General features: G+C 45.7%; 1 non-coding gene across 1 annotated transcript; it reads right to left on the bottom strand.

The window, feature by feature from the left end:
- Nucleotides 1–8,933: 8,933 nt before the first annotated feature.
- trnas-uga (transfer RNA serine (anticodon UGA)) lies at nucleotides 8,934–9,015 on the bottom strand. The gene has a single exon. It is a non-coding gene; the product is annotated as a tRNA-Ser (tRNA).
- Nucleotides 9,016–14,330: the final 5,315 nt, after the last annotated feature.

The following is a 14,330-nucleotide window of genomic DNA, read 5'->3' as shown; positions in this document are numbered from 1 at the left end:
TTCTCATGTGTCTTTTCAGATATCCCTTTTCTGAAAACCTTCCTCCACAAACTGAGCAGGGGAACGGTTTCTCCCCACTGTGTGTTCTCATGTGTGTACCTAAACCACTTCTATATCTAAAACCTTTACTGCACTTTGAGCACCTAAATGGACGCTCATCCTCACTGACTTCTGTCTCAGATTCAGAAGGACCAAAGTTCACGTTCCTGATGATCTCTGATTCTCTTTCAGTCTTTACTTTTTGCTCTTTTGAGCTGCAATGAGTAACTTCCTGTCCTGGGCTCAGTTTCTGAAGCAAATTCCTCCTTGAGCCAAAGGGTTCCTTGTGCTCAGAGGTGGCCGTGTTATCAGGTCTGACCCAATCATCCTCACTGACTTCAGTCTCAGCTTCAGAAGAGTCTGACATCTGGTCTTCAGTCTGGGGCTGTACAAGTGGATCTGGATCTACCTTGCTGGCTGGTTCTGGTTGTGGTTCTGGTCCTCCACACTCTTCTCCATCAGCTTCTGTTTTCAGAGGATGAACTGGGCTGCTGCTCAGAGACTCTTCTTTCAAGTTCTCCTCAGTTAGACTCTGGTGAAGCTGTGGGAACTGAGGTTTCTCTTCGTCTCCTTCACTCTTCACAGGGACCAGAGTGAAGGGGAACGTGGTGATATCAGCCTCCTCCTGTCCTTGAAGCTGCCCTCCCTCCTCACTGGTCCAGAGCTCCTCCCACTCCTCTTTAATGTGGGGGGCTCTGGGTCCTGCAGCTCAGGGGGAACCTCTTCTTTAATCACCAGCAGCTGCTCCACATCTGCAGGACACAAACAGCAACATCAGAAATCTCTTCATTTGACTCTGAAACAGCGGAGCAACAGACAGAAACAGAAATCAACTCAATGAAAAGAGACGTCCTGCTCCTGACGACCAATCAGCAAACTGGGAACAGAAACGCTGGCTTCAGATGCTTGGATCAACGTTGTGTCACCCAGGTCAAAGGTCAAAGGTCCCCTCTGCTGAATGGTTTTGTCCATTCATGATCACATCTGCTAGTTGATTCATCAGTTAATGTCTGACATTTCTTGCACATTTGTCAGGCTCATCCATTTCAGATCCAGCAAACCTAAATATTTTACAAAGATAAAACACAAGGAAACACAAAATGCAGTTTTTGGTGCCAATGTCATTTAATAAGGTAAAAAACATCTGAGCCTCCAAAGGCCCATGTGAATAAGTGATTGCCCCCCTGACCCTAACAGCTGGTTGAACCAACTTTTGCAGCAATAACTGCAGTCAAGCGTTAGCAATAAGAGGCGATGAGTCTTTCACATCGCTGTGGTGGGATTTTGGCCCACTCTTCTGTGCTAAATTGTTTAAGATCAATCAGATTGGATGGTTTTCGGGCATGAACAGCCTTTTTAAGGTCCTGCTACAGCATCTCAATAGGGTTCAGGTCAGGACTTTGACGAGGCCACACCAAAACCCTCATTTTGTTCTTTTTTAGTCTTTCAGATGTGGACTTGCTGGTGTGCTTCAGATGGTTGTCTTGCTGCAGAACCCAGGTACGCTTCAGCTGGAGGTCTTGAACTGATGGCCCAACATTCTTTGCCAGGATTTCTTGATAGCGAGCAGAATTCATGGTTGTTCCACAGCTGAGTCAATGCCTATGATATCATTTTACTCTTAATTTGGTGAACTTTCTAAACCTCTAATACTGTAATATTGTAGCAGTAACAGTGTGATGGCCTGAAGTGGAAACTCTTCTCATTGCTCTATACTGTTGATGAATGGTTGATGGTCTTCAAAGTTCCTGTTCATGTTGGAGCACTGGAGGTCTGAACCACTGAGACACTCAAAGAGCTGCATGAGTGACGTCACTTCAAGCTGGCAGAACGACTCCAGCCAGGGTCCTGCTGAGTGTTGTGATGCTCCGTGTTTAGCTGTCAAGCTAGCAGCTCTGGACTCACTGATCTGGACTGAAACTGCATTGAAGTGAAACAACAGAGCTTCACTGGTGTCTGCAGGAGGTTTGCCTTTGGATTTTGTCCCCTAAATCGACTGTAACATTGGTTCATTCTGACGGGACTCATTTGGATATCATGTGACTTGCTGCAGGAGACAGAGAGACTGCTGACACGTGTGTGTGTGTGTGTGTGTGTGTGTGTGTGTGTGCGCTGACTGTTTTGATGTTGAGGTGTTAATTGTCATGTTGTATGCATTTCTTTGGAGGTTTTAAATTAAATCAGTAACAACAGGAAATAAACCAATTGTTTCAGGTCGACTTTGTTTCCTGAGTTCCTAAAACTTCCCTTTATGTTGGTAACAATGCAGCAGGAGCCTGGTTCACATTCTGGTCCACAAGTTAGCAGCAGTTGGTGATCCAGTGTGAACGTCATTCAGGCGAGGTGTTGTTGTGGTTCAGTTCAATGGTAACACGCTGCTACTGATTGTTAAGGCAGGGCTTCTTAACAGGACCCAGGAATGAGGGGCCCAGCAGGTCCGGGGGACTCACCTGCTCTGTCCAGCCTGACTCGGGGCTTCAGCACGGCATCGAGCAGCAACCTCTGCCGGCGGTTCTCCCGCTCGTACTCCGCCACGGTTTCCTCCAGCAGAGCCACGATCTGCTCCGCGGCCGCCGCCAGCCGCTCGGTGAGCAGCGCTCTCAGCACCGGGACTCCAGCCGCTGAGTCTCCTTCTCCCAGCTGCAGCAGGAAGTCTTCAGCGGCGGCGAGGATCCACTCCTGGACCGACACCCGCAGTAGCTGCGCGGCGCACATGTTGAGGTTCTACCGGCGCCACTCAGCCTTCAGGAGACAAAGACCGAGGCCGGGGGTTCACGGACTTCTCCTTCTTTCCTTGTTGTGTTCAAAGCTTCCCACGTCTTCTTGTCATTTTGTGAAGCGCGTATCGATGACATATGTGGTGACGTCCAAAGCCTCTTCAGCCGGCAGTGACCACGTGACTGATTCAGGACCTGCTTCTCCGGCTTGGCGTGAGATTCTAAATGTAAAGCAGTGAAACGCTGTGGTTTCCTCCCTCTGGTTCGCGCGTCTGTTGGAGCTCCACGGCAGGAGAAATCGCTTCAAGAAACCCAACAGACTTGATTTGAAAACGTTGGTAAAACTTTTTTTTAATAAAAAATTGTAAAAACCAAGCGTCCTCATTCCCATCACTTTCACTGAGACTTTCACATCATGGTCCCATTGTTCAAAGACATGGAACGATCCAGTATGAACACAAAGACTTCAATGATCTCATTGTGTTCACGGGTCATCAAATCAGTGTCAGTTCAGTCTGTCAAGCCTGCAGGGAAGTTTACAGTCCAGCAGGTGTCAGTATTCAGTGACAGTAACACAGTGTCATGGCGTCCACAGGCTTCATGACGCCTCATCCACCCTTCACTCCTGTCTCGTCCTTGTGTACTCACTCCAGCCCGTTGATGCACAGTTCCTGCCACAGCCTCTACCTTGTTAATGCAACCGTGCCTGTCTTGTGTTCTTCGGCCTCTGAGAGTTTTTGAAAGTTTTATCCGATAGTCTAGATTTAGTGGATACGTTTGCAGCCGTTTGGTTTCTCTGCTCGGAGTACAAGAACATCAACGTCCCTTGCCGTGAACCCTGCTTCTGTCCTGTGTCTGAGCCTGGTCCTGTCAATCACAATGATCCAATTTTTGGAACTGACCATATCTTTCTTTCAAAAACAAAAGAAATCAAGAGAGCGATTCCTCAGTGATGGCATGAAAAGATCTTCCTCACAAACGTGGACGATACAAAGCTCTCTTCCTCTTCATCTCCAATTATTTGACCAAATTTGGCCGTCAAACTGGAGAGAAAACTCAGCCCTTTTGATCTCTGGCAGCTTTCCATTTACAAATAACACGTGTCCACGTGACAAAGTGTGTGAGCAGGAAGGAAGGGAGGAGGGGGGCTGAGAAAATAACAGCAGATCCCTGGATGGAGACCCCGTGCTCTTCTCTCCACCTCTCTTCCTCCCTGCTCTCTCCACCCCTCTTGAACAACACTGCAGGTGAACAGTTAGCATTGCTCTGTTTGATGGAGCTGCGTTCAGGAATGAGGAAGTTTCCCTTTGTGTCACTGCTTCTCTACTAATCTGATCTCTGATCAGTTCACCAAGAAGAGTCTGGGGTCAGGGGCTTGATGAGTAGAGCTGTTTAGTCAGGAGGAGGCTGCTCTGATTGGTTCCTGACACTGAAACAAGGCCAAAGCTCAAGTACACAGGCTCACATATTGAAGTATTCTCAGTCTTCCCACTTCAAGTATTTTCTCACTTCAAGTATTTTCTACTCTGCACACCAAGTTACCTCTTATGTTAAGTTACTAGCTGAGAGTTATGCAGGACACTTGGATGGAAACATAACCTTTTTCTCTAATCAGCACAACAATGTGGGCGTGGAGTGAATCAACACCATAACAGTAACAAGGAATGAATGCAGCAGCCATCTTGGAATCACCAGGTTTACAAGGCTTCCACTCGGTGAGAGCAACCCCTCAATGGAGGAGAAGAAGCCGGACCATCAAGAAGACCTGAAAGAAGACAGCAGAGGCAGGAAGAGGAACCAGAGACACACAAACAGACACAACACTGCCACCTTCTGATCTGATGACATCAGAGTTGAATGTGTGGACTGATTTGGAGGCCAAGCCTCACAATAAAAGCAGCATTTTCATGGAAATGTGTTCCATCCAGGGCTTCACAATAAAAGCATTTGAAATGTTGAGTCATTTTAACAGGTGTTTGTGTGTCAGCTGTCCTATGAGTCACAGCAGGTTGACAGTTTGGGGAGAAACTCTTGAAGACTGGGACTTCAGGGGCCCGTTTCACAAAGCAGGTTCATCAAACCCTGAGTTTCATCCTGATCTCTGAGTTGATCTTCCCTGAGATAGAAAACTCTGAGTTTTCGGTTTCAGAACAGCGGATTTGAATCAGTTTGATCAACTCTGAGTAGGTCCACCTGGGGTAAAGCGCGATCACAACAACTCTAAAAAGCCAGCATAAATAGAGCCCCGATCCACCGAGTCACCATGGCGACGGAGAAGAGGAGAGCTTCGTTTTTCACGTCAGTGCAGTTGGAAATCTTGATGCGATCATGTGAAGAGTTCCAACACGCGTTAAAAAGAAGTGCAACACCGCTGCAGCTGCAAAAGAGAGAGAGATGGCGTGGAGGAACTTTGCTGCTCGGGTCAATGTGTGAGTTTAAATGTAGTCCTTAGCAATCATGATTATAACAGAGGAAGCTGCTTACATGGTAGTGCATTAATTTACATCATTTAGATGCAATACTGCGGGGGAGAAACACACTTGGCAGCAACTTAAAATGAAGCATTAAACATGATTCAAACAGGTCAGACCACCTCAGGGGTACCCCAGGTTCTGCATTGTAAAGTAAATATTAAGTGGCTGTTTGACTGTACAATAGTTGTTTGATCACCAACACAATGATGGTTTCATACACAAATGTCTTCATCAATATCATGTCCTGTTAAATAAGTCAGCCTATTTAAACTAACACAGACTTCTGCTCAGCCAACAGAAAGAAGGCAGACGCCCGTAAAACGGGTGGTGGTCCAGCACCACCGCCTCTAACAGAGGCACAGGAGCCAGAGTTTAGGAAGGCCAGTGGCTGAGGGAGTTCATCCTTAGAACCCAACTCCCAAGACACCAGTTTCGTCATAAAATGTAATATGGCTCGATATATATATATATATATATATATATATATATATATATATATATATATGTATGTATGTATGTATATATATGTATTTATATATGTATGTATATATATGTATGTATGTATATATATGTATGTATATATATATATATATGTATATTTATATATATATATGTATATCTATATATCTATCTATCTATCTATATATATATATATATGTATATATATATATATATATATATATATGTATATTTATATGTATATATATATGCACCCATGACTTTATTTCCCAACAGACTCTGCTGGTGCCATTTGCCTTGTGCCACAACAGACACAGTCACTGTCAGTAAATTCTTCAAAGATTTTCTCAATGTTATTTCAAGTCACTGAAACATCTCTCCTCCAGGACGAAGAGGATGGACAAACGCTGTCTGCTGCCTTTACAGTGGGGGACCCAGAAAGGTCTGTAGAAGTCACATCTTGATACATTCCTGATTCTTCCTCCATTCATATTTCTTACCATTCTGGTGGAATATAGAGACATCAGCCTACACTGAAGTATGAAGACAGTCTTGTCCTCTTTAACAGAGCATGGCTGGGCAGGAGGGTCCCTCGACCTCCAGTGCACACACTGACACAGTGAGATGTTCAGTCAACAGATTCATGTCCAACTGTCTAATCCTCATGTTCTCAGTTACCAGTAAAGGAACTTTACAGAGTCCACCTGCTGAGAAAAATGTAAAAAAGTGACAAAGAAATGCAGTCCTTGGACCGCCAGATTAGGAAAGCAGATCTGGAAACAGAACGACTGGAGCCCAAGTTAGAGGGGGGTGCATGGCTCCAGGTGAATATGTTAACTAGTGGAACGTGAACTGAACGAGCTTTTTGATTGCTAGGAAATAAAGAAGACCAAATGAAATGTGTATTGTTCCTTTATTGGACTGTGGTGGGGAGGATGATTGCTAATTAAATGCCAAAGTGATTCTGATATATGGTGTCTCTGACGGCTCTGCTGTCCTGGATAGCTGGCAGGTGGATGGGGTCGTCATCAGGCTCTTCCATTTGTAGGGCAGGGTGTTGCTCTCCTCTCATAGTGGCAATGTTATGAAGAACACATGCCACAAGAATATCACAGGCCCTCTCAGGGGACACCCTGAGGTGACGTAGGCACTGGAAACGGGCTTTTAGCAGGCCTATGGTCATCTCCACCCGGGCTCTGGTCCTGCAGTGAGCCCAGTTGAAGTTCTGTTGGGGGCCTGGTTCAGGGTGCGGGTAAGGGGTCAGCAGCCTGCGTTGGCATGGGGAACCCCTGTCACCCAGCAGAAGGCCATCAAACTCTCCTGTAATGTATAGTGGATACCTGAGAGTGGATTAAAGGAGGGAGACAATTGACTTCTATTGTGCAAATGTTTAGGCTGTACTTACCACGTTGCAGTCTGTTGCTCAGGTCAGACACAAAACATCTTGAGTCAGGGACAGACCCAGGCCACTATCATCCTCAGAATGTTGTGGCAGTCCAGCTGTCATGACGACAAAGATGGATTTGGACTGTGACCCAACGACTCAGGTCCTGACACCAGCAGACCCCTCACCACCTGCAGCCTTTTTCCAGCTCCACCAAACCCACCATTCACTGCCTCCTCATCATCTGGGCATCAAAAGCAGCTCAGACCTGCTGCAGCTCAGAGACCTCAGCCATTTTTAGGATGTCTCCATGATTCTCCTTCACAGGATTTTCATTCAGAAACAAGAGAACTGTCAAAGACCACAACAGTTTTCAGCTTGCTGCTAAACAGTACTTCAACTACCATTCCACTGTGTAATGGCAGTGACTGATGTGTACTATATGCAGTATTAATCAAGTACAGCCCTGACTGATACTTTATCTCCAGTGCTAGGAAGGATAAGAATGTTGAAATGGACCCAGCAGGAAGAGAATCTCAAGTCATGGCAACTTTACTGAGCAGCACTCAGTTAAGTTCAGGAAACACCAGACATTTGTACCACCTGTCAATGAAGTAGTCAGTAAAATAAATACTACACTGAACAGTAGTGGAGGGAGAGCAGAGCTGGAAATAAGACCTTACTGGAGGGAATGAATCTAGAAATGTTAGAGTTCTTTCAGTTGAAGAAATCAGATTTGGGAGGGAAGTTCTGGACGTTTTCATCCATTTTTATTTCATCCAGATAAACAAATCATGTTTTCTACTTGGGCAGAATACGCTAACGTTGCTAACTAGCTAATATTATTTTCTAACTTCAGGCCTAAATTTGGGATTGACTGTTAAAATTGTTCACCTCACCTTTGTAACACCAGGTTTTGTATTGATGATGTCATTCTATTTGTCTCTGGTTCTTTCCATTCATAAATCAAACCTGAATGTTAGCTAGCCTGCTCTTACTGTGTTCCATCAGCTGCAGGTTTGACCACAGGTAGCTTAGCAAACTGCTAACTAATGAATGTTTAGTCCAACAAAGAATGGAGGTTGATAGTCATTCATCCAAAGTCTTTGGTTTCAGATGGAGCCTCAACTGAGACTCCTAGTTCAGAGGATGGGTTTGTTTGCTGTCAGGTTGCCACCTTTCTGGAGGAAGACAGGAGACAAGACAGGACATATTCTTTCACCAGGGGGTCAAAGCAGACATCAGTTCCCACTGATCCTGGATCTGGTCTACATTCCTGCCTGTTAAAAGAAGGTTTTAGTCACTACTGTTGCAGGATGTGCTTGCTGATGGAGAATTGTTGGGTGTTAACTGATGGAAGGACTGAGGTGCTGGACCTGCTCTACTTGTACAGTGTCATGAGATCACTTTTGTTGTGATTTGGCACTAAAAAAATAAAATTGATTTGACTGAAATGGAAACTGTTGGGGGGGGGGGTCGCCTCCATAGGTTATGTGTTTGATCTCTGAATTCTGTGTTTGATCTCTGAATTCTGTGTTTGATCTCTGAATTCAGTCTTTGATCTCGGGGTTCTGAGCATTGATCTCCTGCTTCAGTCTTTGATCTCTGATCTTGGAGCTGATCTGGGAGCAGTCCTGATGTTAAATGCTGTGATGAAGGACAGTGTGGAGGTGAAATGGATGAAACATGTCAACATAAAATTAAATTTGAAACTTATTCCAAGCTTTATTTTGTGTTTGATGGCCATTTTTAAAGTCACTCATGATTTGCTTTGACTCCTGGATCCTGTGGTGCCTGATGAGGAGACAACTGGAGCACAAAGTAGGGGAAGAGGTCTGATATGGACCATCAACAGTTGAACGTTGTTGGCAGGACTCGAACCTACACAGGGAGACCCCAATGGATTTCAAGTCCATCGCCTTCACCACTCGGCCACAACAACCACATTCACACACATTTGTAGGAGACTGAAATTCACCAAATTATCTTTATTCTTAACTTTATTGTTATCATTTTGATGTTCTAGAGGAGACAACATCTGATCTTTGTTAGAGCCACCAGTCAAAGGTTTTCTTTCAAGGCTGCAGCAGCTGAGAATGAGGAATTAATAACCATCTTAGTGAGGACATTTTGAAACAATGACAGAAAAGATGACATTTTGCCAGCTCTGCTGCTCCAGCCAGTGTTGGACGGTGACTTGGGAATCTTTATTGTTGAATATCAGACTCCACTGGTGAGTGGATGCTGTATAAATTCCATCCATAAATGGAGGTGGATCCTAAAAGGGCTCGTTGACTCAGGAGGATCTCTCCACCCTACAGACTGAGAAGGAACCATCAAAGATGGCAGTTGGAGTTCTGTGGATCTGTGCTGGATTCCTCGTCCTCACGGACCAGAAGTCTGTCTGAAATACTGCACTGATTGATGATCTTTTCATGAATCTGAAAATGCTTCGAAATTTAAGAGGAAAACAAATCTATCTTTTACAATAATTTTCATCATGGGAACGCACGTTTGCTGCGGCTGGTTTTTAAACGAGAGCAGGAAAGGACAGACAGCAGAAGGCAAATAAATAGAAGAAAAGACAAAAGAGAGAGAGAGAGAGAGAAAGAATGAGAGGGAGGGAGGGCTCTAGTGGGGCTACTTCCTCTTCCTCTGCTCCAGTTGGTTCCGCCCTGTCTGCTGGTGTCTCCACTGCTGTCACAGAGCGGCTGATTGTCACACCAAGAGACCGCAAGTGTCTCATGTTCAGTGTCTGGCACGGGACTTTGCAAAAGTAGGTAGTTATAGTTACTAGTTACTTCTGCCAAAATGTAACTGAGCTAGTACCTGAGTTACTCCACTCTGAAAGTAACTACTCACCAGGGAAAGTAACTACTGCAAGAAGACAGACATGTCCTCCCTCAAGCCTCAAACAGACCATTGGTCCTGTTTGGTGTTCCAAGTCACACGTCTGGCCTTCTGTTTGAGGGGAGGAAGGTGTGGGGAACCCAACCCCTGGTTTACTGGGAGATTCATCACAGCCGACTTGGCACACACTTTGTTTGTCTCTGACCAAAAGACACAACAGGACCTCAGAGGACCGTACGACTCTTCTTTTCTTTTCACCAGGAGAGAAGTCTTTGTTTTTTGGAAAATGGCCGATTGCAACGGTAAGCAATTTCTTTATGTATTGTTGTCTTTAACTGATGCGATGATAAATTACTAGAGTGCTTTTCAACATTTGAAACCTTTTTTTGTTGAGGAAAAGTCCGGTGAGCCTCTCTGTATGATCATATCATTAACAAATAAATATTTGATTGAGTAAACAACTAAAACTTCTAGCCCATGACCTTTGCTTTCAAAAACCCAGATTGACCACGTGCCTTCTGTTTTAGGGGAGGAGGGGTGAGGAACCCCAACCCTGCCTTTGAGCTGCTCTGGCTGTTTGACCTCTGTTCAATGGTGTTGTTATTTCTGCTTCTCTTTGACTGTATGGAACAAAACAAGCTGAGGGCCAGCGAGTGTATTCAGAGATGGAGGCCAGGCAGCTGGAATCTCCACCAGAGGAAGCTTCAGGGTGTGCAGGACCATACCTGGATCATGAAGACGGGTTCATGGATCGGGAACTTTCAGCCAAACTCATGGAGCGTCTAAGAACTGTTGTCTGACTGCTGCTCAATGCTGCCATGAACACACAGTGGACTGGTGACTGGTGATGAAGCATTCATGTGAGAGCAACCACACATGGGGAGGAAATACCTGATGACTATTTTGAAAGAGATCATGAAAACATACGATCCAGGCTTTGGAACAGAAACCTCATCTGCACAATTAGAAAGGACCTGTTCCTGAACCACAGGCTCATCAGTCCTGCTAAGATCACGGGCGCTGCTGAGACACTGTTGGAGACACTGTTGGAGACACTGGCGCAAGCAGGGGTGGCACCAAGAGCGACTGGTGACTGTTGGAAAGTACACAGGTAGGTGACCACTGCTGGAACATTCATGCTGAACAAGCAGGATCTCAAACATTGGTATTCTACTTAGGTGGCGCTACAGAGTTGGATGTACTATTTTGACTACTCTGACTTTGCCTACATGCAGGAATGCTGCCCAGGCCTGTGCACTGCTAATGGGACTGATGGGTGCCCTCAACCTTGCATGTCCCCCACGACTGTGCTACACTTCTGAAGTGTTTCAAAAACTTCTCTTGGATCTGGATGGACTTCAACTGTCCCCCAAAGTCCACGCATTAAAGGTGAAATTGTCTTGAATGAAGATTTGAAGTGACAAACTTCACAATGCCAAACCGATGAGGTCAAGTTTGAATGGACGATGTTGCAGTTGAACAAGATTTGAAAGCACTTTGATGAAGCGTTGCAGGAGTTCTTGTCACGCTCACTGACTGTTACACACTTACGCTCACACACTCTCACACACTCACTTTACAGATGTGCGGTACACACACGGTGAAGAGGTTTTTGCTAAGAACATTTTTGTTTTGTTTCTTTAAGAACATTTTTGTTTTGTTTTTTTAACAACATTTTGGTTAGTTTTTTCCTGAAAGTACTTGTAATACATTGATTCTTAAAAATAAATATGTATTTGTACTTTGACTACTCTAAATTGACCGTAGGTATGAATGTGAGTGTGAATGGTTGTTCGTCTCTCGATGTTGGCCCTGTGATGGACTGGCGACCTGTCCAGGGTGAACCCTGCCTCTCGCCCGTTGACGCTGGGATAGGTTCCAGCCCCCCCGCGACCCTTAATGTGTAGGAATAAGCGGAAGACAATGGATGGATGTATTTATTTGTACTGTATTTTAGTTGTGTGATCCTCTTCCTGAGCCTGTCTACCTGGACAGTGAGGACCAACAGGACATCCTTGGTGCCTTTCTGAAGGCAGTACTTCATAGAACACCAACACAACTGAGCTTGATGGATGAAGTGCAGTTCATCTTTGGTGTTCTAGTTCCTGAGTGAGGCCTCACCATGGATATACTTTACAGAGTTTGTCCTTGCAGCAGTCAGTGACTTAATAGAGTCTAACAAAGGGTTGAACCTGAATGAGACAGTCACCCTTCAACATGGGGCCATGGCAGAGTGAACCAAGAACACTACAATGGGGGTGAGAGTGGAGCCATGATGGACTCACAGTTCATCACCTCCACCATCATGTGGACCACCTGATCACCTCTCCCTCAACCTCTAAATAACACATTCCCTGACCGGGAATCGAATCCAGGCCGCAGCGGTGAGAGCACCGAATCCTAGCCACTAAACCATCAGGGACCACACTGAGCTCTCCAACAACAGAGACTATACACAATGACTCAAGAACACAGGACTCTGTGGTCTACGTTTGAGATGCAGAGGGTCCACCAAGACCACCAGACACCTCAGCCTCCTAAAGACAGTCCACCCCCAGGATCCTGCCCCCCTCTGCTCCAACTCAGCCCTCCATTCATAACGTGACTTTCGCTACGTCCGAACTGCCAAGTACCAACCTACGTCCTCCTGCTACGACCTAAACATGGCGGCACCACTCAGACACCCTAGAAGATTGGTGGGGAAGCACGACCTCTGCTGGCAGAGCACAGACACCGCAATTAGGTAGACAGCACCAACGAAAGCCCCACCTGCTGGCCTGACTGTGGTACTGCACTCCACTCTGAACGCACCCTTCACTCATTCTCTATTATTAAGCACATTAACGCACCTGTACAGGTGTGTTCACATTATATACATATTATATATTTATGCTTGGCCGTTTTTGATGAACTTGGGCGGTACTCTGGTGTAGGGATGAGGTCATGGAGCTGATCTGGGAGCAGTCCTGATGTTAAATGCTGTGATGAAGGACAGTGTGGAGGAAAAATGAGTCAAATTTAAATTGTCAACAGTTCAACGTTGTTGGCAGGACTCCAACCTGAGCAGGGAGACCCCAATGGATTTCTAGTCCATCGCCTTCACCACTCGGCCACAACGACCACATTCACACACTTTTGTAGGAGACTGAAATTAGACAATGAAAGTTCATGTCGGCACAGTCAAATATTTTTTGTCCTCTCTCAAAGACAAACTATTGTGTGTGTGTGTGTGTGTGTGTGTGTGTGTGTGTGTGTGTGTGTGTGCCAGTGTTGTGACTGAGCAGTGAAGAAGACGACCTTCTGACTCCATTTTCTTTGTTGCTCTTCTATCAGTTCCTCAGTTTCACTCATCAAGTGAAGCAGCTTTGACAGGTTTACTTCTCTGTGTGTTAACAACTTTGGTCTTTAAACTCCTGACAAACTCACCACGTCACACATTTGGTGAATTAAAGCAACAAATAATGACATCATGATGATTCAGGTTAGGGGGGCACGGCCTGGAGGCAGAGTGGCCGTCTAGCAGAGTTGCTGGTTCAGTTCTCACTTCAGCTGGTGACCATGTTGAAGTGTCCTTGAGCAAGACACTGAGCCCCTCATTGCCCCTGATGACCAGCATCCAAGACCAACAAGCTTCTGATTGGCTCTGATTCTCTGAGCCAAAATCCAACACAGGAAACAGAAACTCTTGAGGTTGTCTCACTTTTTTTTAAAGAAACTCAGCACAGGACAGTGATAGGAGGCTTGTTTCCTTGATGTGGGCTTCACCTCCACTGCTGTCCACATTTAAATGCTGGCTGATGCTGGTCCCCTGTTGAAACCTGGACCAGACCAGGGACCTTCAGACCTTCAGTCTAACGCTGTTCCAGCATTGGATGAAAGATACTGGTGCTCTCATCTTCTTCAACACTGACTTGTTCTACCAGGACAAGAGAATCTGAGCTTGGATGTCATTTAGCAGTCAAAGGCTTGTTAAACTGGTCAACATCAGCTGGTGTTCACTCTGATGATGTAGCGATGGTCTGGATTCTTCCTTCTGGAGCACCAAGCTGCTGGGAAGAAGCCTGATGATGTCAGAGTTGTGTTCAGTGGCTCCTGCTGGGTCCATTTCTGACAAATGGGCTCCAAAGAGTTCAGCTGTTTCAAAGGCTAAGAGAAAGCAGCACATCATGGTGGTCAGGAGACGAGGTGGCCGAGTGGTTAAGGTGATGGACTGCTGATCCATTGAGCTCTGCAGGCGTGGGTTCCAATCCCATCCTCGTCGTAGGAGACTTTGGTTTCTGCTCCTAGATTCTGGAACGACTCTGAAGTGTGAGGCTTTTCAAGAGGAGATCCTGCAGCACCAGAGAGCTGCAGTTCCAGGACCCCACAGCACCACCTACTGAATTGGATGATAAAATGCATTTATTG

Source organism: Aulostomus chinensis, chromosome 1 (genome assembly GCF_037954235.1).
Source record: "Aulostomus chinensis isolate RoL2024-O1b breed Wild chromosome 1, RoL_Achi_v1.0, whole genome shotgun sequence".
Taxonomy (NCBI): domain Eukaryota; kingdom Metazoa; phylum Chordata; class Actinopteri; order Syngnathiformes; family Aulostomidae; genus Aulostomus; species Aulostomus chinensis.
This window is presented reverse-complemented; position numbering and strand designations above follow the sequence as displayed.